Source organism: Canis lupus, chromosome 28, assembly GCF_048164855.1.
Source record: "Canis lupus baileyi chromosome 28, mCanLup2.hap1, whole genome shotgun sequence".
Classification (NCBI taxonomy): domain Eukaryota; kingdom Metazoa; phylum Chordata; class Mammalia; order Carnivora; family Canidae; genus Canis; species Canis lupus.
This window is the reverse complement of record NC_132865.1, coordinates 16,369,092-16,389,982: the sequence shown is the minus strand read 5'-3', so window position 1 is coordinate 16,389,982 and position 20,891 is coordinate 16,369,092. Positions and strand designations below refer to the sequence as shown.

The window sequence follows — 20,891 nt, the reverse complement described above, 5'->3', positions numbered from 1 at the left end:
TATAATCCATGAGTTTTTCTAATTTTCCTGTAAGTGTAACCACGCAATTTTTTTAGTAAGGAAAATTAACCCTAACAATTGATAAAGTGCTCACAACTTAAATATACTTAATATATCCATAAACTGTTATGCTGTCATTTCTTTATGGCTATTTAGATTTGCATACACAAAACCAATGTTTTGGTAACAGCACCAAGTGTTTCATATGTAAGACATTATTCACAGTATGTTTCCTGTTATTTTGCATAGCATTATTCTTTGTGAAAATAATGTTTTGGCCTCAGGAGGAATATTGCAATTGAATGCACAGCAATATATTTTTGGTATGGAGCCATGGTACTATGGTTTAATTTTTTAAAAATTACCTTGGCAGTCAAGTCAATAGAGCTAAGGTACAAGAGAGAGAGTCTGAGAGAGTGAGAAAGGGGAAGAGAGGAATACATTATAGAGAACATAAACAATTTCATTTTATTCTTAAATCTGACAGCCAATTTGTTAATAGATACAAGAAACTAGCTTTTTAAAAAAAATATGACTTGGACTTCTAAGTGGCATGTGTCTTTTACATAAATTACCTATAGTTTATATATTGAAAGTGTAAACTAGAGAATGGGTGGTGAAAATACAGTGATTGCTTCTTTTTTTTTTTAATTTTTATTTATTTATGATAGTCACACAGAGAGAGAGAGAGAGGCAGAGACATAGGCAGAGGGAGAAGCAGGCTCCATGCACCGGGAGCCCGACGTGGGATTCGATCCCGGGTCTCCAGGATCGCGCCCTGGGCCAAAGGCAGGCGCTAAACCACTGCGCCACCCAGGGATCCCCAGTGATTGCTTCTTTGTGAGATAATTTCACCTTTGTGGTGTATATTGTTGTGAGTTTAATGATGAGAACTACAGAACTCCTATTAGTTTTTTCCAAGTTTTAATTTTTCTTTAGAGAAAGAAACCTGTCATTGTCAGTAAAGAAGTCATAAGCTACTGTTTTACTTTTCCCGATCCCAAACTTCCGCACAGTTTCACATAGTATGTACATTAATGTGTATGTATGTTTTTAGAATGGCAAAACTCTTCTCTATTCAAATCACCTTTCTGCCCCACTGTTTACGTGTTCCTTTAGTCTCTGGCAAATTGCGTTGTGTTCAGTAATAATAGAATAATGGAATATGTACTTGTTGAATAAACATGTCCCAAGCCAGAGAAGCATAATCCTTTAAATAATTAAGCTGACTTGAATGTGAAATATTTTATGTCTGGTTGTGCATATATACAGGAATCTGACGAAATTATTCTTTATAAAAATATGAGATGTCTCAAGATCTTGATGTGTTTCAACAAGTAAACAATGAATGTGATTCTATTTTTACTTTATATCAAAATGACATAGGTACATTGGCTTGTGGTAAAGATAAATAGTGCCTGGATGCATTTTTGTAAAACTTGTGATAACAATTTCAACTTGTGAGCAGCCTGGATGGCTCAGCAGTTTGGTGCCACCTTCAGCCCAGGTTGTGATCCCAGGATCGAATCCCACCTCGGGCTCCCTACATGGAGCCTGCTTGTCCCTCTGCCTGTGTCTCTGCCTCTCTCTCTCTCTCTCTCTGTTTGTCTCTCATGAATAAATAAAATCTTAAAACAAAACAAAGCAATTTCAACTTCTTCGTGAAAGGATACATTTCCATAATGGAATCTCTATACATTTGCAAATATCCACTGACTATATGGTCAACCATCTATCCCAACATATTTGCAGTATCTGCATTTTCTTTGAGTTTAGTTCTTAACCCAGTCCTATTGCTTTCACGTGAAATGTTTTCTTTGAAGTCAATGGAAGCTCTGCATGTGGGAGAGATTCATGGTGTGTGGAGGGAGATGAGAATTGCAAATGTGATTCCAAAACATCATAAAAAACATACTTATTCAAAAATTTAAACAACTAAGCTTATAGTTGATATATAATGTCAATGCATTTATATTCCAAAACCTCCAACATGACTTGATTCTTTGTTTTGCATGCAGTGGTTATTTCTAATATCTTTGGAATATAAAATTGTAAATGTCAGCAACAATCTCAGTGAGTTTCTATGTCCTCCTCATTTATGAGACCGCACAAACAGCAATATTTTAGCATCACACAGACACCTCAAACCTATCATGCCTCCAAATAGCTAAGCTTTTCTTCTTATACCCTTTAAATTCTCCCTCTATACTGTTGTATTGTTATTGCTCCTTCCTGAACATTCCACTCTTGCCCATCTTAACACCTATCCCTCTATTTTTCTTTTTACAGCTGAGCTCCTTGAAGATACCAGTAGTCCCTACCTCTGACACCTCCCCTCCCATGTTCCTGAACCCATTCCAATCAGACTGTCATCCCCACCAATCCACTTGTCTTTAACAAAAACTTCAGTGACCTCTATGCTATACAATCCTCATTTAATTGACATTATTCACTTGATGACACACTCTTTCTTGAAACACTTTCTTCCTCGGCTTTTTTATCATTTTTTTCATCACTCTGGCCATTCTGGATTCTTTCCCCATGCTCTTTCCTTCTCACTCCTCTCTTCTCAGTATGTTGTGCCCTTGAGCTCAGGCCTTAGTTTTCCTCTTCTGTTTTCTATCTACATTTATCCTCTGGTGGATCTCCTACAGTCTTCTACTTTTATATTGTTTGAGGCAGATTAGTTCCAAATTTTATTTCCATCTGCAATGTCTCCAGATTTGTACAGTTCACTGTCAAATAGACATCTCAACCTGAACAGCTAAAAAATAAACTCCCTATCTTCATCTTGACCACCCTTTATAAACCTGCTTTCTTCTTGTTTCCTCACCTCAAGTAGATAAACCACATCATTCATCCAAATGTTCTAGCCCTAAATCTTAAGAACCACCACTAACCCCTTTTTCCAGCTCCCCTTTTTATCCTTGAACATCAGAACTTTACCTTCATAATATATTTATAAATGGAATACTTCAAACCTTCTTCATTGCTACCACCCTGTTCCAAACCAGCATTGTCTCTTGATTGGATTTTTATCATTGCCACCTTTCTGATTTTCCTGATTGCATGACCACCACCCCCCTTTAGTCTATTCTTCACACAGATGCTAAATAAATCTCATTAAAATTAAAAGAAAAAAACAACCTATCCTCCCTCTCATCAGAACTCCCCAATATTCGATACACTCACAAGGGCCTACCAGGTCCCACATGTTCTGTCCATACAGCTTCCTCTGAGACCTGATATCCCACCATTCTTTGCTCACTCCCTCCGGGCAGTCTGGCCCCTTGGGAGCTTGTTGAATGTGAATGCCAAGCACTAGCTTCAGGACTTTTAGGCTATTTCCTCTCCCTGAAATAGTTTCCCCCAAGATTTGTACACAGTTCACTTCTTCACTTCTTTCAATTATTCATTTATATATCTTCTTGGCAACATCTTTCTCGGCACGTTCTTGCAATTTCATACCTTTCCCTCCCCCCAGCATAATACCTCAACATTACCCTTTCCTGTTTTGTTTTTCCTTAGCAAATTGAGTGGTCTCCTCTTACCCATGGGGGATAGGTTCCAAGGCTGTCAGTGGATGCCTAAAACCATGGATCATAACAAACCCTAGATAAACTATGTTTTTTCATATATATATATGTACATATATGTATATATATGTACATATCTATGCTAAAGTTTAATTTATAAATTAGGTACAGTATGTGATAAACAACATAATTAATAATAAAATAGACCAATTATAAATGTAATAAAAGTTATGCGAGTGTGGTCTTTCCCTTCTAAAATGTCTTACTGTACTGTATTCACCCTTCTTGTGATGGTGTGAACTGATAAACGCCTACATGATGAGATGAAGGGAGGAGAATAACATAGGCATTGTGACATAGCATTAGGCTGTTACTGACCTTCTGACTATATGTCAGAAGGAGGATCATCTACTTCTGGACCATGATTGACTGTAGGTAATTGAAACCTCAGAAAGTGAAACTGCGGGGGGACTACTCTACTTCTCATAATTATATATATATATATATATATATATATATACACACACACACACACACATACACACATCACACACATATATATGAGATTTCATATAAAATTAGTATATAGTATATGTATATATTATAATTGGTTTATCTTTCTTATTCATAGTCTCTCTACATAAGATCTAAATTATACGAGAATAGACAGAAATTTTTGTTGGTCTTATTCCCAACTGTATTCTAATCACATAAAATAGTGCCTGATACATAATTGTTGAACAAAATGAAAAGATCTCCAATCAGATCAAATTCCTCAGTAGATAATTTTATTTTGTAAACTATTTGACTGAAAGCTGTGGAGCAATAAATTGCTTGTTTTTGGAACTTTTCTCTCACTACTCTATGATTTCAGCCATTTTACTTTCTTTTTGACAACATTTTCTTTATGTTGGGAATAATCTTTTTCTGTTTGGTATTTAAACCCTTTTGTGTCTGAGAGTGATTTATAGAAATGATAGTCTTCTCAGGGAGTGCTAGGAATGTGGCCTATTATATTCTCCATAGTGGCTCTTTTCATATTCAAAATTCCATTTGATGACAGTAATAAGTTCAAAAAATAATTTTTGGTAATATAAATGAAGATACAAGCTTCTTTATGTTTCTGAGCAAATTTCTTTAAGCAAATATTAGAAGTCTAAAGTTAATATAGTTATAAACATCACTAAATGAAGGACTATTTTCCCCAGAATTTTATTTGAAATTAATAGATAGCTTGGAACCTAACATATTTTGGTTAAAATTCTGTGTTAGCCACTTAATAGCTGTGGACTTTAGATATTTAAACTGAGTATCAGGTAGTTTTTTTTACTATGTGTATAATTCACACCTACAGGAGACTGCATATGTTATAAATTTATATTTCAAGATTTAGTACATCACCATGATCCCAAAAGACCCCCATCTTTCCTAATATCTAGTTCCATTGATTCCTCAATAGTATCTAATATCCTGAAATCTTACACCATAGGTTCTTATTGCCTGTATTGGAATTTTATAGCATTAGTCATATAAAAAACTTTTTTTTTTTTTCTGAATTCTTCCACTCAGTGCTATGGCTTCTGAGATTTATATATGTAGTAACGCCGACTTGCAGTTTATTTACTTAATTGCTATATATAGTTTTTCACTGTAAGACAAGGTCACAATTTATTTAATGACTTTTTCTTTGGTGGCTATTGACTGTTGTCATTTTGGACCTATTATAGTAATTGCTGTCGGAACACTTTTATACATGACTCACAGCTATATACATTTCTACTGACTTATAACTAAGATTTAGAGTAGGTTTGGAATATGTGTGTGTGTAGAGTTAAATATGACAGTACAAGTTGTTTCACCTCTTCTTCAATCGTGTTTTCTTCAAGCTTTTAAAAGTGTCACCATTTACCATGCATTGACTAGTGCTGTTGACTTGCATCTCTTTGATTGTTAATTGGCATATTTTTATGTTGTCAGTCTTTTGTGAAATGTCTGTTCAGGTGGTTTGCCCATTTATAATATTGAGTTGCTGATATTTATATTGATTTGTAGGAGTTATTAGTATACTTAAGATATCAATTGCTTGTATTATAAGTGTATTGAAATATCTTCTTTGCTCAGTGGCTTGCATTTTCATAATCTTAATGCTGCACTTGGCTAAATAAAAATTCTAAATTTTAATATTTTGCGATTCAAAACTAGTTTTTATAGTTAGTATTGCATGCGCTGTTTATAAAATCTTGATTAGCTTTAAAGTTAGTAAGAATACTGTGATTCACTCTGAAAGATTTTATTTGGATTTTACTTAGTTATTTTTATTTTTTACATTCAAATCCAAAATGCACCTGGAGTTATTATCTTATCTTTATGCTGCAACGATCAAGGGTTTTTTTTCCCCTCACATAGGTATTCAGTGAGCTCAGAACAAATTATTGTGAAGATCTAAGATTACCTTTCTCATAAATCAAATATCTATCTATGGGTGAGTCTGTTTGCATAACCTCTTATGCTCTGATGTCTTCCTCTCTGTCTTATCACCAATGCCACGCTCTTTTAATAGCTCTCACGTTAAAATAAATCATTATATCAAGTAGAACCTGTCCTCTTGTGGTTTTGAAGTCTTCAGGAGTGTCTTAACTACCCATAACCATATTCATCTTCACATACATTTATGTATGTTTTTCTTTCAGTTTCAGATACCTTATGACATCCATGTACCATGTTAAATAGGGAGTAGGGTGGTCAAGGCTACTTATTGCTCTGGGTATATACCTAGCCTTGCTTGCAGAAGGACACATCAGCATATAGATAGCTGTTGAAACCATAAGGCTGGAAGAATGGGGCATGGGGAGAGGGAAAAGGAGAGTATAAGAACATTTTGATGTGTAACTTTTAAGAGAGAGAAAGAAAATCCTCAATATGTATCCAGAGAAGTAGAAGAAAAAAGCAGGAATCAGAATTGTCACGGAAAATGAAGACAAAGAGGATTTTAAGAAGAGAATTGCCATAGTCTCAACTGATAAATAGCATGTTAGACAAATATTGCAAGTGTAATTGGTATTCTTAGCAAAAGCAATGCCCATAGCTGCTGGATTCCAATGGGCTTGGCAGTAAGTGGGAGAGATGGCTTGAAATCAGTAAATGTGAACAATTGCAACCAAATATGGGCCAATTAGATTAATACTCAGTACTGGATAGTAGTGGTATTTGCAATATCTATATTTTTAGAATGTGTGAAAGACCTATTCTTTAAGACACTTTTCTTTATAGTTTTTTAAAGATCTTTAAGTTTTAGAGACTAATAATACCATCCAAACAATTCTTGAAATTTCAGTAAAAGCTCTATTATCTGATGTTATTAGGGTAGTAGTTAGTCTGACCTAAGAAAAGGTCAATAAAAGCAGCAAAACATACAAATGACACATATGTACATTGAACAGTTTTAATTTAAAACATGTATATATGTATTGATTTATCAATAATTTGAAATAAGGCTAATCTTTCAGTCTAATTCTGCTTATACACAGTTCTGAGCTGTTACTCTTGCATAAACTACCAAATGTGCATTAACTATGAGTATTATTACCAGCTTATTTTTTTAATTTTTTTGATTCAAATTCTTATTTAAATTTCAGTTAGTTAACATTTAGTGTAATACTTGTTTCAAAAGTAGAATTTAGTGTTTCATCACTTACATAAAATACCTATTGCTCATCACAAGTACCCTCCTTATATTTACCCATTCCCTTTCCTACCTGCCCTCCAGCAACCTTCAGCTTGTTCTCTATAGTTCAGAGTCTGTTTTATGGTTTGCCTCTCTCCTATGTTTCCCCCCTATGTTTATCTATTTCATTTCTTAAGTACCACATATGAGTAAAATCATGTTTGTCTTTCTCTGACTTATTTCCCTTAGCATAATACACTCTAGCTTCCACCCACATCATTGCAAATGGCAAGAATTCATATATATATATATATATATATATATATATATATATATATATGCTACAACTTCTTTATCCATTCATCAGTCAATGTGTATTTGGGTTCCCTTTAAAGTGGAACAAGAGTTTAGACACATATAAAGCAATTTTAGTACTTTATGATATTTGTCCACATCTAATTTGACATAATAATTTTTGAGTTAATAACCTATGCTGAATTATCTCAAGCCATTGAACTTAAATTTCAAACATCCCACTCTAATTTCATGTTTATGTAGCATTAGTCTGTTTGACATTCAAATTAATGTTGTCATAGACAACTACTAAAATTGCCATAAGAAATATTTTAAAAATATAACAAATTGTTAGTAACATTAAGTTTCAGGGTACCCAGGCAAACAAGAAAGTAGCCAACATGTTTTGAGCATGAAGCATGCCTAGACCATGAGTTAATAGGCACAAAGAGGGAACAGAGATATTTGGTGATCCAATCAGTCTATTCAAAGGAGTTTAGTTGAAATACTGTTTCCTTAAAGTAATTGACATGTATGTCTTTATTATTTGACAGTGTATTTTTATTTATTCTATATTAGAAAAAAAGAGTAGCTCACCATGGTGGACCACAACATAGATAGATGTGTTTAAAGAAACAGGGAATAGGAAAATGACATATCAGGACTATGCGCTCTCTGCCTAAAGATTGATGGTTGAGTAGTAAATCCAACTCTGGAAGAGTCAAAAGATAATTGCTGATCTGCCAATGACATCCAAGTCTTTATCTCTTAGTCTTAACCTATCTCTAGACCACCTGAACCATATATCCAACTATGTTTTTGACATTCTCTCTGCATTATCTCTAACAGGTACATGAAAACCAATGAGATCAAAAGAGAACTTCTGATTTCTTTTCTATCTGAAACCTACTGTTTTGCAGGAAGTCCTGTTGACTTAGTATTTCCATGCTTTTCCTATATCCAGTCTTCCACAAACCTCAATAACACTATCTTCAAAATAGAGTGTGCTTACTTTTTATTTTCATTACTACACTAGTTTAAGCCACCATCCTTTATAGCCTAATTTATGAGATGTATTATTTCCCTAAGTCCTCTAATGGATTCCTTTCACAATAAAACCAAGTCCTTACTGGCCATAAAAAGCCTACAGGATCTGGCTCTTCATTCTCAAATTCCCTCCCTTTCTTCCCTAACTGGCCATTATGATTCAGCCATTTTACCCTTATTTTATGTAGATATTTTGTTTACTGTATAAGCAAGGTATTCATTTTCCACTGGTTAACTAACAAACCAAGTCACTTTCTAAAGTCAATCACCAAATTCCCATTTAGTATATAAGAGAAACCAGAACTCCAGAACTGAAGGGGCAAGATAATAGCATTATCACAGAGTCTAAATTGTTCTCTTAGTCTTGATTTCAAAGGGAGTATAACTCGATAAAGGTCTATATTTCATGAGCCATGAAAATAAAATCGGTTCTTCCACATAGGGGCCAACTGCCAGATACACAATGAGAATCTACTGGGAGATATAAAACAAGAGGTGGATTCTAAGTTATACATAGGTAGAGAAACCATGTAATTGATCATCCTAAAAAGGACACTTGAGATTGAAAAGAAGAACCATTAATAATCACACTAGCATAAACTAGAACTGTTTCAGCCTAACCTGTCCGAGATTGCAACCTATGAGAAAGATTTACATTCTACCATTGTTCACATCAGCAATAATGCAAATTGTACTCCGGGTTATTTGTGCTATTTATTTGCTTTATATTTCATCTTTTATAAATTCTGTGCTTAACTAGCTCCTTGGAAGAAGAAGCTGAGAATCCATGGGATTTAGTCTCTAGTGATCACAATAATCCAAGCCAGAAAATCCCAAGAGGAAGATGAATTTCCAAAGGAAAAAAGCAAAAGACAGGACAATTGACCTTTCTCCCGTACGGACAATATATTTCCAATGTTAAATATTTGAAGATGTGTTTATTTTTATAAATAAAAGTGATAATTCCTTCACAGCTCAGTTGGGAATCATTGATAAAAATAAATCCACTAACAAAACTTAAATATTTAGAAATTAAACACTAAGTCTTAAATTTTAGTGTAATAACCAAAACACCAGGCTGCATCTATAAAAGAAAATCATCATACAATTAGAAGGAAATATATAATTTCTATACCAGTATACAAATTGATGTATTTGCAAATATTCTCTGTATCATCTATATGAGCAGAACAAAATGATATATTGACTTACCTTTTGAGGACATTCTCTTATGATTCAATGATACTACTGATGCCAGATGTACACAAGAAGAAAAGCTAAGAAAAGAGGAAAGATTATTTGGGAACTTGTGTATAAAGAACACTATCTGTATGAAAATATAAGCCTGACAGTGCATCCTTCCAGCTATTTCAGTTTTTTGCAAGGTGTCATTCAAGTGACATCCATTATAATCACATATGTACTCTTTTTTTAAAAAATTAGATCTCATTCACCTCTATTGAATCAGAATCTTCATGTAGTAGATCTAATATTTTTCATTTTTAAAGAAGCTACCCAGATTATTTGTATGCAAAGGAAGTTTTGAAATTTTGATCCAATTAGCCAAGTCCAAGGACTCATACTCCTCTAAGACACTTGGAGGAAATAAAAACATAGATGGTTTTCACTTTCAATGCAACTTAGAATGAGGGCTACTTCTACCAATATTGTGAATCTCTTCTCATGTGAAGAAATTATTTACCTGTTAGTGTTTGGCTAATAGATTTTTCTAACATGTATTTAAGGGAAAACAACTACGTAGATTACAAAGTGAAAAAAAAAAGATGAAATTGTCATGAAAATGGGAGAGAAAATGAATAGCAGGCTGTGGGGATTCTTGTAGAAGAGATTTCAAAGTTATGGGAATGGACTAAAAATAGTCAAGGAAAAGAATTTATCAACTAAAATATGGGAGTTAATTTATATACACAGGAGGCTTTATATGGGAAAAAAAAGGAATAGTAAAAAGACATATATCCATGAAAAAAAGTGGGGAAATTTTATACTTTGCATCGTTTAGTTTCTAACTCTACCATTCAGTATTAAGTTCCTAAATTATTGCCTTGAACTCTTCTAATACTAAAGAATAAAAACATACATTAGAGATTTTTACATCTCCATATCAAACTCCCAAAGTATTTGTTCAAGATTTTTTAAAAGCATCGAAGTGATGAAAATGAATTCCATATGGTACGTTACATATGCTAAAAGCAAACTTTATTTTTGTAATCTAAGGGAACATCTGTGCTTTATAACACATTTTTTGGTTGTATGTGATAGTCTGTTTTTCGTTCTAAATGGTTAGGCCACCATTATGTTCTTTTTTTCTTCAATAGGAGGAGTGCCGTTTTCAACTAGTTTGTTTTAATTAGCCTAAAATGGATAGCTTTGTTTTTTGTTCTTTTCATGCTTATGCCTAATTTTTTTTTCCAATAATACTTGAAGATCAGCATGCATCAATAGCTGCAGGGCAAAAGAAGACTGGAGGAAATTAACTGTCACCCACAGCCTAGGATTCTATGTTCCTTATAAGCAAAAAGGGCTAAGTGTTCTTTTATGTTGATCATGCATGCAGATCATGTCATTTCTATTAAAAATTAGACATCTTACATATATTGCATTTTTCCATATTGATAAAGAAATCCAAATTAACATGCTTTTTAACATTATACAAAACTTCCTTTTTGTGCTAGTTAAGTGAAAGAATTATGATGAAATGTGAGGGAATCAAAGCACAGTCTTAATTAAGCTTTTTTCCCTTAATTTTATTTGAGACAATTAATCTTCCTTCTTGGTAAATCCTTTCTGATTAGAAATATCATGCATTTTGTTGTGCTAATGAAAAGATATTTGTTTCAAAGAACATTTTCATTATTCGCTGTTGTTCCTGGTATAGACACGATGGTTTTTAGAGAGATTATAAAACTGTTACTGAGAAAATATCTACACTTTTATACTTTTTTTTTCATTTTAATATCAAGAATGTCCTTAAAATTTCAGTGAGTATAGTGAGGCTCACAGATTTGAGTCTAGTGAATTGTAAAAATAAGGCTGTGCTTCACCAAACAAAGCAGAATTGATGGATACTAGATGACTTCAAGCTTACTCTGTCTCTTGATAATGTGGTTGCTTGGCTTTTGGTCTTGACATGGAGTTATCTCTGGAAGGCAATTGATTACATTGTCAGTTGTTGGCAATTTAAAAAAATAGTGTTCAAATTTTAACTTGGTTTTGTATGTGTCATTTCAAGAAAATTTATTGTGTTTCTAGGTTTTAAAAGTTCCATCCATTGATCCAAAAACTGTAAAGAACAAAAACAGAAACAAATAGAGTATGAAAATTGTGTGTGTTTGCACATGTGTACATGTGTTGGAAAGTTCATTGTTACCAATGTCTCTCTGTCTCTGTCTCTGATCTCTCTCTGTCACAGACATCCACACCCCTCCCCCCTACACACACACACACACACACACACACACACAGGGTTAAATGTCACAGATTATGCTAAGGGATGGGAGCCAATATGGCCAGGTATCATAAGTGATTAAGTCTTTCCACTTTATGTAACAACCCTCAATCACATTATTACATTCTACCTTGAGGTTGTGGCACTCACTTTAGGTGTGATGAAAATAAGCATTCATATTTAGCTAATTTTTGCAAGAAGAGAGGAAGGCAACATTTTACATTAAAAAAAAAAAAGCTATTTCCGTGATACATCCATTCCTAAGCTATGAGTCATGGCACTGCATTTAATTGTTTTATTGACTTTGACGATGGAATATTGCAACATTTTCTTTTCCTGCTTATCACTTTAGCAGATTGCTAGATTACTTTCCACTGATTAAAAATGGCTATTTCTTACACAACTTGCTTCTTATAGTGTCAGTCGATTTTTTAAAGCAATAGGTAATCCATCTCCCTTTTATAGTTTACATAATGTTTGAAAATGTTGCATTTTTTTTCTAGGCAAAATATTCTCTCTTCACCAAATCTTCTTGTTTCCAGGCTTTAGCACAATACTCATCAGCTTTAAGAGAATAATGTGAATTGTACAGTAGCATTCCCTTTACTAGTCCACCAAAGAAACTAATGCTCCATATATACACTTTACTCTTTACTTTTTTTTTTTTTAAAGGTTTTAAGGTGTCTTAGTTGGACTCATGACCATTGCTAAAAAAGAGCAATATTACCTAGGACTAATGGTCTGGCCAAATTTAGAATTAAATACATCAACTATCAGTATTCCTTATACCTGTGAGATATATATATATATATATATATATATATATATATATATATATAATGCTAAAGTTACAATTGATTTACAAAATGTATTTGAATAATTATGAATTTCATAGCATATGCATGACAAAATAATGAAAACTGCAAACTCATCATTTATTTCCTAGAAAAAAAGTGCATTTTTAACCATTTTGTGGCAAGAGGGATACATTTCAAATCAATATTAAATACAATGGTCATCTTTCACTTTTTTAAAGGATTTTATTTATTTAAGAGAGAGAAACCACACATAAGCAGAGGGCAGGGGCAGAGGGAGAAGGAGAAGTAGACACCCTGCTGAGTGGGAAGCCTGACATTGGGCTAAATCCCAAGACCCTGATATCATGATCTGAGCTTAAGGCAGATGCTTAACCAACTGAGCCACCAAGGCTTCCCACACCTTTCATATAAAGACACATTTTGAGAAATTTGACGATAATAATTACATATGCATTCATGCAGTTAACACCAAGATAGAAGCAATAAACTCAAGGCTCTAAGGTACCACAGGTCCAGAGAGTAAACTGTATCAATCTCAAAGAAATGTTTTTTTTTTTTTAATTTCTTAGATTGTAATTCTTTATAAAACCACTAAAGTGAAAGTTAATATACTTGAGAAGATATTGGAGTTAAGAAACATCTGAAACCATACATTATGTATATTTATGTGCGAATGAAGCATGATTAATGGAAAAACCTGTATATAGGAATAAAAATAGGATATTTAGCATCTGATAATAGAGAGGATATAATACCCTTACAAATCCATGAAAAGACAAAGACTTATAGAGCAAATCTTAAGAGCAAGATAAGAAATTACTGACTTAGAACGTACATGATTAGGAAAAATCCTGAGAATTAAACACACACACACACGTACACACACACACAGCCAAGAATATACCGAAACTGATTTAGATTTTTGCCATAGTGTCTTTGCAAATAGGATAGATAAGTTTCCACTGTGTTCTCCAAGAATGAACTACCTAACGGGTCATTTATGTGATCTTTATGGATGAAATATCAATAGAGATGAACACTTGACAAATATAGACAAAAGCATTCCATAAGTGTCCTCTTGAACAAACTAAGTGGTTCAGGAAAAGATGAGTGATCCAAGAAAATTTCTTTCTTTTTCTACAACCACTGACATTTTATAGGATGACTTATTTGCTTTTGATGAAAGCACTGATTGTCTTGATGTATATAAGAGAATCATATTAAAATGAAATGATTATTGTTATCATCATTGCTATTTTTACATATTGCTGTGTGCATTGCTATGAGTATATGGTATATGCTAGACAGTACTTACTATTTTAATTAATTCCCACAATGATCCTACAATTAATTGGAATAATGAATTTATGTTGGTAACAAAGATGAGGAGAGGCCTAGTGAGGCATTGTGAACAAAGAAAAAAAAAGTGTGCTAAGACTGAAAGTACCAACATAGTAGATACAGAAAATTCTAAGAAATTCAGAATTGCTGGACATTAAAATAATAGAAGAGTATGTGGAGGAGAAGGTGGTAGAGGCAAAATGCAAAGCTTTTGTCCAAAGGTTAAATCAGGAAGAACATTGTAGCCATGCCAGAGAAGTTAACCATTATCCTATACTTAATATAAACTACTACATAATACTGAACAGAACAGAAGCATGATCATATTCATCTTTATAATGTTAACTCTAATAGTATATGAGGAGAATGGAATGGTAGGAATGGAAGTAGACAGAACAATTAAAATATTATTAGTCAAGCTGACCAAATCCTGAATTAAGTTAGTGCTGATGGAGACAGATGGAAGTGAAAAAAGAAAGCACATTTTTGATAGATAAAATCTGCAGATTTGACCCATGATTAAAGGTGACAACGCAGGTAAAATATGTGGTCTAAGATGGCTTCTAAATATGCAGTCATTTGTGAAAATCCAAACCTGGTAAATATTATTTCAGCTAAATCTGAATTTTTTTAGAGAGATTTCTCAGTTTTATGTAATATATCTTCCTATAGTAAAAAAGAAAGAAGGAAGAAAGAAAGGAAGAAAAAGAAAGGAGGAAAAGAAAAAAAATATTTCTTTTTCTCAGTTTGATGTACAGCGTGTAGGTAAAATGTTGGAGAATCTTGAAACTCAAGGATTGATATCAGGATCAAAGGCTATTTACTTCTATCCTGCCTCCTCTGTTTTTATACTTTTTATTTATTTATTTTTTAAAAGATTTTATTTATTTATTCATGAAAGACACAGAGAAAGAGAGAAGTAGTTCTTAGCATTAATCGGCTACGACATACCATTTATAAATAATAACATTAGTTCAGAGTACATTGAAAACGGTTATACCTCAGAAGATAATAAATATTTCCACTTCCACCACACAATTATTTTGCTCCCATAGCTTTAGTTACTTCCCAATGGAGAATGGTGAGTTGGAAAATGAGTTAGAAAGATTCTCATCTTGGACTACAAATCTGCTTTTGTAATACTGGACACAGAGACAGCTAGAATTATAGAACTTAACAACTATCTGGAAGCTAGCATCTCCAAAGAACCCTTGTCTCTTCCAAGGAGAATGGAGCTGACAAATTACTCCAGAGCAGGAGCCCTCCTTGCACATCAGACAGTATCTTCCTTACAAGTGACCCCAGGAGATTGTGTGTGTATTTATTAATGATCAAACGTGAGTGTGTGTATATATTTTGGATGTGTTTTGCATATGGGGCAAATTGGATGATTGCAAAAATTAACATTATAACATTACATCTGCTTGTAGCAGATTGGAAGTATACTATTAACCCCTTTTTAAAAAAGATTGATTGATTGATTGATTGATTGATTGATTCATGAGAGTCCCAGAGAAAGACTGGTGGAGACATAGGCAGAGGGAGAAGCAGGATCCTCGCAGGGAGTCCTATGCAGAACTTGATCCCATATCCCAGGTTCACGACCTGAGCCGAAGGCAGGCACCCAACCGCTGAGCCACCCAGGTGTCCTAGTATACTATTATCTGTAGTCTCTTAAATGTTATTCCTACCATAGAGGATCAACCTTTCAGTTTAACAATAAGCAAAATTTATAATATTTAAATTATGACACATTAATTAGAATACAATCAAATTTTGTTTTGAAAACTTTTGGTATTTTCTCTTGAAAGCAGATTGTAAAAACCAGTAACAGTCTAAGGTTAAAGTGTATACCTTTGGGAAAATATTCCAAATCAATTAGGTTATTTTGGCTGGTATATAGATAAGAATACAAATAAGTTAATATAATTGAAATAAGTCTAATGTTGAAAGACTTGAATTATGTACATACCACCCTTAAATGTGTATGCATTTAGAAATGTTTTGCTCAAACATAGGTCTGAATCGAATTAGAATTCAACTATAGCTTTTGGAATATGAGTATCAGTGATAGTACTATTTATTTCAGTGAGAGGTTGGAAGGATTCAACAAATCTGGAAATGATTAGGCTTCCTTCAGGAGCTCACATTTCAAATTTTTGTAGACTGAGAGAAAACAAGCCTTTTAAGGGCAGGAACTGTGTCTTACTCATATTTAAAACTCTAGATCTGAACACAGATCAAATGAAACAGATGAATCAATGATTAAATTAGGAGTAATATGTATATATTCTTAATTTAATCACATGTATATACTAGCTTGTAGAAGAACACACATTTATTGAGCTTCTACTGTGTCCCACACATTATACTATGTATTTTTACATAATTTATCATATATTACATAGAATATATCCATCATTATTTGGGTATTAAAGGAGATATAGGTATATTTACAAGAGAAAACAAACATGATATTTCATAAAAATAATCAACAAATATATTGAGCACATGAAATGTACAATGATGGAAAAGCTAGGAGACAAAAGAGTTTGTTGGAAACCATTGAAAGAAGAGAAGTAAATTCTATGTGGCAGAGATGGCTGTCCACCACAATTAATATTTCTCTTTCCATTGGACAGAGCCGTCATTCATTAGCAGCAACACAGACAAGGAACTATATTTAATAGTAACTAAATATTTTAATCCAATATGAACAGAAGTGAATGTGTTTCCATTCTGGGACAAGAAGCTTAAATCTGAAAATGTCTTATTGATGATCTTTTACCCATCTGGCTAGTTGGAATGCAGACAATCACCAGGGTCACATTTTAAGTCCTGAGTAGATGTCAGATCTTCTATCAGCATGGATTCTTGATTGTTTCTGTGGTAAGGGCTGACTTGCAAACCTGAACATTTATTCAGTATAGGTATATGAACAAGATATAAACCTATACTAAGTTTAATCCATTATACCATACTGTGGCTATTTGTTGGAACAGTTAGCACTAACATTCTGCATTTGCATAATAAATAGTTTGGTGGTGATAGTTGACAGAAAGGTAGATGAACTCATTAAGAAAGCATTATGAAATGAAGCGATGTTAGACATTAAAGGGCATATTCCTAAAAATAAATAAATAAATAAATAAATAAATAAATAAAGGGCATATTCCTCACAGAACAGGAGAAAGTATGGTAGTGATATGGCAATAATATTGGTGTGTGTGTGTGTGTATAACTTTGAGAAAGGGGTTGTGCAGGTTCTTCCCATTGTCATTCACTAGGAAAGGACTATGGAAGAACACAAACATCAGTCTAGATGCCATGCATGCTACAAAATAAGAAGCTGTCACAAGCACTTGACCAAAAAAATTACATGAAGAAAACAATATTTTAGAAGGGTTAATTTATCAATATTGCGAAAAAAAGTCTTAAAATAGGGGGCACCTGGGTAGCTTAGTTGATTTCCACTCAGGTCATGATCTGAGTCCTCGGATCAGTTCCTTGCTCAGGGGCAGTCCACTTGAGATTCTCTCTCTCCTCCCCTTGGCACCTCACCCCTTTCTCTCTCTAAAATAAAAGTAAATGATATCTTTCAAAAAAAAAAAAAGAGACTTAAAATGGGACAAAGATAATTAAATAAAGAGAATAAACTTCAACCATAAAGTAGGCACTGACGGGAACACCTTTACATCCAAGGGTGGCTGTGGCAGATTCCTTTAGTGCCCCGGTAAGTAATGTAACTGTATGGAATAGGACAACAGACACTGAATAGGAAATAGAAGGAATTATCTTCAACTGGAAGAGTATTTGTCTTGCCTTCAGATCTAATAAAATTTTAAAAATCTGCCTGTGGGGCCAGTAATCGTTCAGTTTTGCTACCTACTTTAATACATATAATTATATTCATACATATTTATGAATGAGAAAGAGGAGTATCTATTGGTTTCAAGACTATAAAATGTAGAAAGCATCAATGGGATTATATATGTATGGCAAAACGATATATATATAAATGTATGTGAGATACATGTGTGTATATATAGATATATAATTATACATTTTGAACTTGTTTTACTTTTCCATGACAAAACTGAAGATCTGAAAGGTAAAAGGGCTTTGATAAAGTTATACTGTAAATAAGGAGTAGATTTAGAAGTAAAAATACATCACTTTCAAAAAAATACATCGCTTTTCTGAGGTCCACCATCCCTTTGCACTATATGATAATGTTGTGACTCATGCCACACACATGTCATTGGCCATAACAAAGTATGTGACTGAGCTTGACATCAACAGATAAGAAAGTAGACTGCACTCATTACAAATTCATAATAAAGGTGTAGATTCAGGGAGAGGTGAAGTATTGAGGTCAATTATGTGACCTACCACTCATTTATTTAAAATTACTATTTAGAATTTCAGTGATGTTTTATATAAAAAGACCTAGAGAAAATAGGAAAATTAATTTGTTTCTCAAGTAAAAATTCTCAGGTAAAAATTGTGACAGATTATGCAAGTAAAAGTTTTACCAGGTAAAAATTGGTTGAGAGCCCATATCTAAGCCACATTTCATTTGGGAAAATAGGCATAAGAGCCGCCTCACAAATTTGTTGCAAGGAACAAATGAGGTAAAGCAAGTAAATCATTTAGCAAAGTACCTGGCCCATCATAAGTGCCCAATAAATGTTAATGATTATTGACTGTAGAAAGAATTTACAAAATCCTCAAAAATAAGTATAGAAAAAGTAGGCATAGATTACTTTTTCAAAAACAATTTTTCCTTTAGTAAAAAAAAATCAAATAATTTTCTATTGCATAAAGGGACTTTTGCCCATCATAAATAAGTGAATATGCCTTTCTCCTCTTGGGATGTGAAAATACATCTAGATCAAAAAGAGTGTCAGTTTTTTCCACATAGCCAACTAAAATTATTTCCTATTTGTCATGAAGCAAATGCTGTGGCAATGATTACACAGGAAGGGTTATAATCCATAATACTCTGCTCCACTCAAATTTCCATTTTGTTATCATTTGAAATGCTCCTCAATTTAAATGAGGTTGAGTATGATGTACATAGTGCTTTAAACACTCTACTTTGAGTATTTATGATACATTTGCACATATTTGTGGTTAAAATATAACAGTGCTTTTTAAATCAAATCAAAACATCTTAATGATTATGTTCTATCTACAGCTGACTAAAGACTAAGCAAAGTCACAAAGATTCCATTGTCTATGTGTGTTATATAAGGTGATAAGCTAAAATCATGAAAAATATTAGCTGGAAAGCTAAATTCACAAATGTTCTAGTTTTTTGTTAAAAATATCTATATATATTACCAACTTTATTTTTCAGGTTATTAAAAATAAAAACCCAGTACTTTAGCAAGTTATTGCAAAGAAAATATTTGATAATATCATAAGATGATAACCCCCAAGGGAAATAGGAGGACCTATTGTATTGATGCATTTCACAATTTCCTCTAATATTCAATAAAGTACCAAAAATATGTGAAAAATATTGGAGTATGATAAATACAGAACTAATACATTTCAATCAATTAAATCACATGTTTTAAAGGGAAAGTTCACATTTTCTCAGAGTTATATGAATATGGCTACTTTAATAAAGGGCTACAGAAAGGATAAAATCCTTCACAGAAAAAAAATCGTATTTATTTCAGTGACTATTTTTAAAGATATATTTATTTATTTTGAGAGTGAAAGAGAGGAAATGTGGTGGGGAAGGGCAGAGCGAAAAAATCTCAAACAGACTCCACACTAGGAGTGGAGCCTGACTAAAGGCTCCATCTCACAACCCTGAGACCATAACCTGAGCTGAAATCAAGAGTCAGATGCTTAACCTCCTGAGCTATGTTGGTGCCCCTATTCAGTGACTATTAAACTTAGATAATTTTTATTCTCCCAAAAGAGAGATCAGAGAATGAAAGACTAAATTTGTTGTATTAAAAAGTTTGTACAAATATGTATTCAATAAGACTTTATAGGGTGCCTGTCACAGAATCTTCTCAAAATATATGTATTGCAGAGAAATGATAACAGTGGTCATTCAGTTCTTGATTCCAAACAAAATTAAGTGGACAAGCTAAGCTGTTACCTACTTGGAAAGCCCTAACACTGTTCTCCACCAGCCTTCCCAATCCCTTCCTGGTCACACATACTTATCTGCTTCTTGTCCTCCTGACCCTCTTTTTCTTTCTTTTTCTTCTAGCTAGAACATACAGACATAGACCCACAAGTGGAGAAAGAAATTACTCAGTTGTTATCAAGATCTTAGACTCTTGAGTACTGTGCTAAATGATAGCAACATTCAGAGATAATCAAAAAGTCAGTTTTCAATCTGTACAATAGGGGAAAATGAGACTTTCAAGACAAAGAAATGTCAAATTAGAGCTGAGAGGAAGAATTTGGGAGATCAGGAAGAAAACACAGGGGATGTGGCAAGTTGTTTGGCCCTAAGTGCCTACCAAGTAGAGAAAAAATGTCTGAAAGACATCCCAGGAAAGAAGAACTTCTAAGTACATGCTCACTTTGAAACCATGAAATGCCTGAGGTGTATAACTCTCAAGCCAGGGAGAAGAAGACAGCATACTACCCAGAAGCCTCTTGGATCAATCTGATCCTCAGATTTGCCAAGTATCAGGGGTCACTAGGTTTTATTTACTTATTTTTTAAAACTTTATTTATTTGAGAGTGAG

General features: G+C 33.4%; 1 long non-coding RNA gene across 1 annotated transcript; it reads left to right on the top strand.

Annotated features, from left to right (window-relative positions):
• The first annotated feature begins 3,913 nt into the window (after positions 1-3,913).
• LOC140620234 (uncharacterized) lies at positions 3,914-20,738 on the top strand. Its single transcript, XR_012020021.1, has 2 exons — positions 3,914-3,971; positions 20,405-20,738. It is a non-coding gene; the product is annotated as an uncharacterized lncRNA (long non-coding RNA).
• The last annotated feature ends 153 nt before the right edge of the window (positions 20,739-20,891 follow it).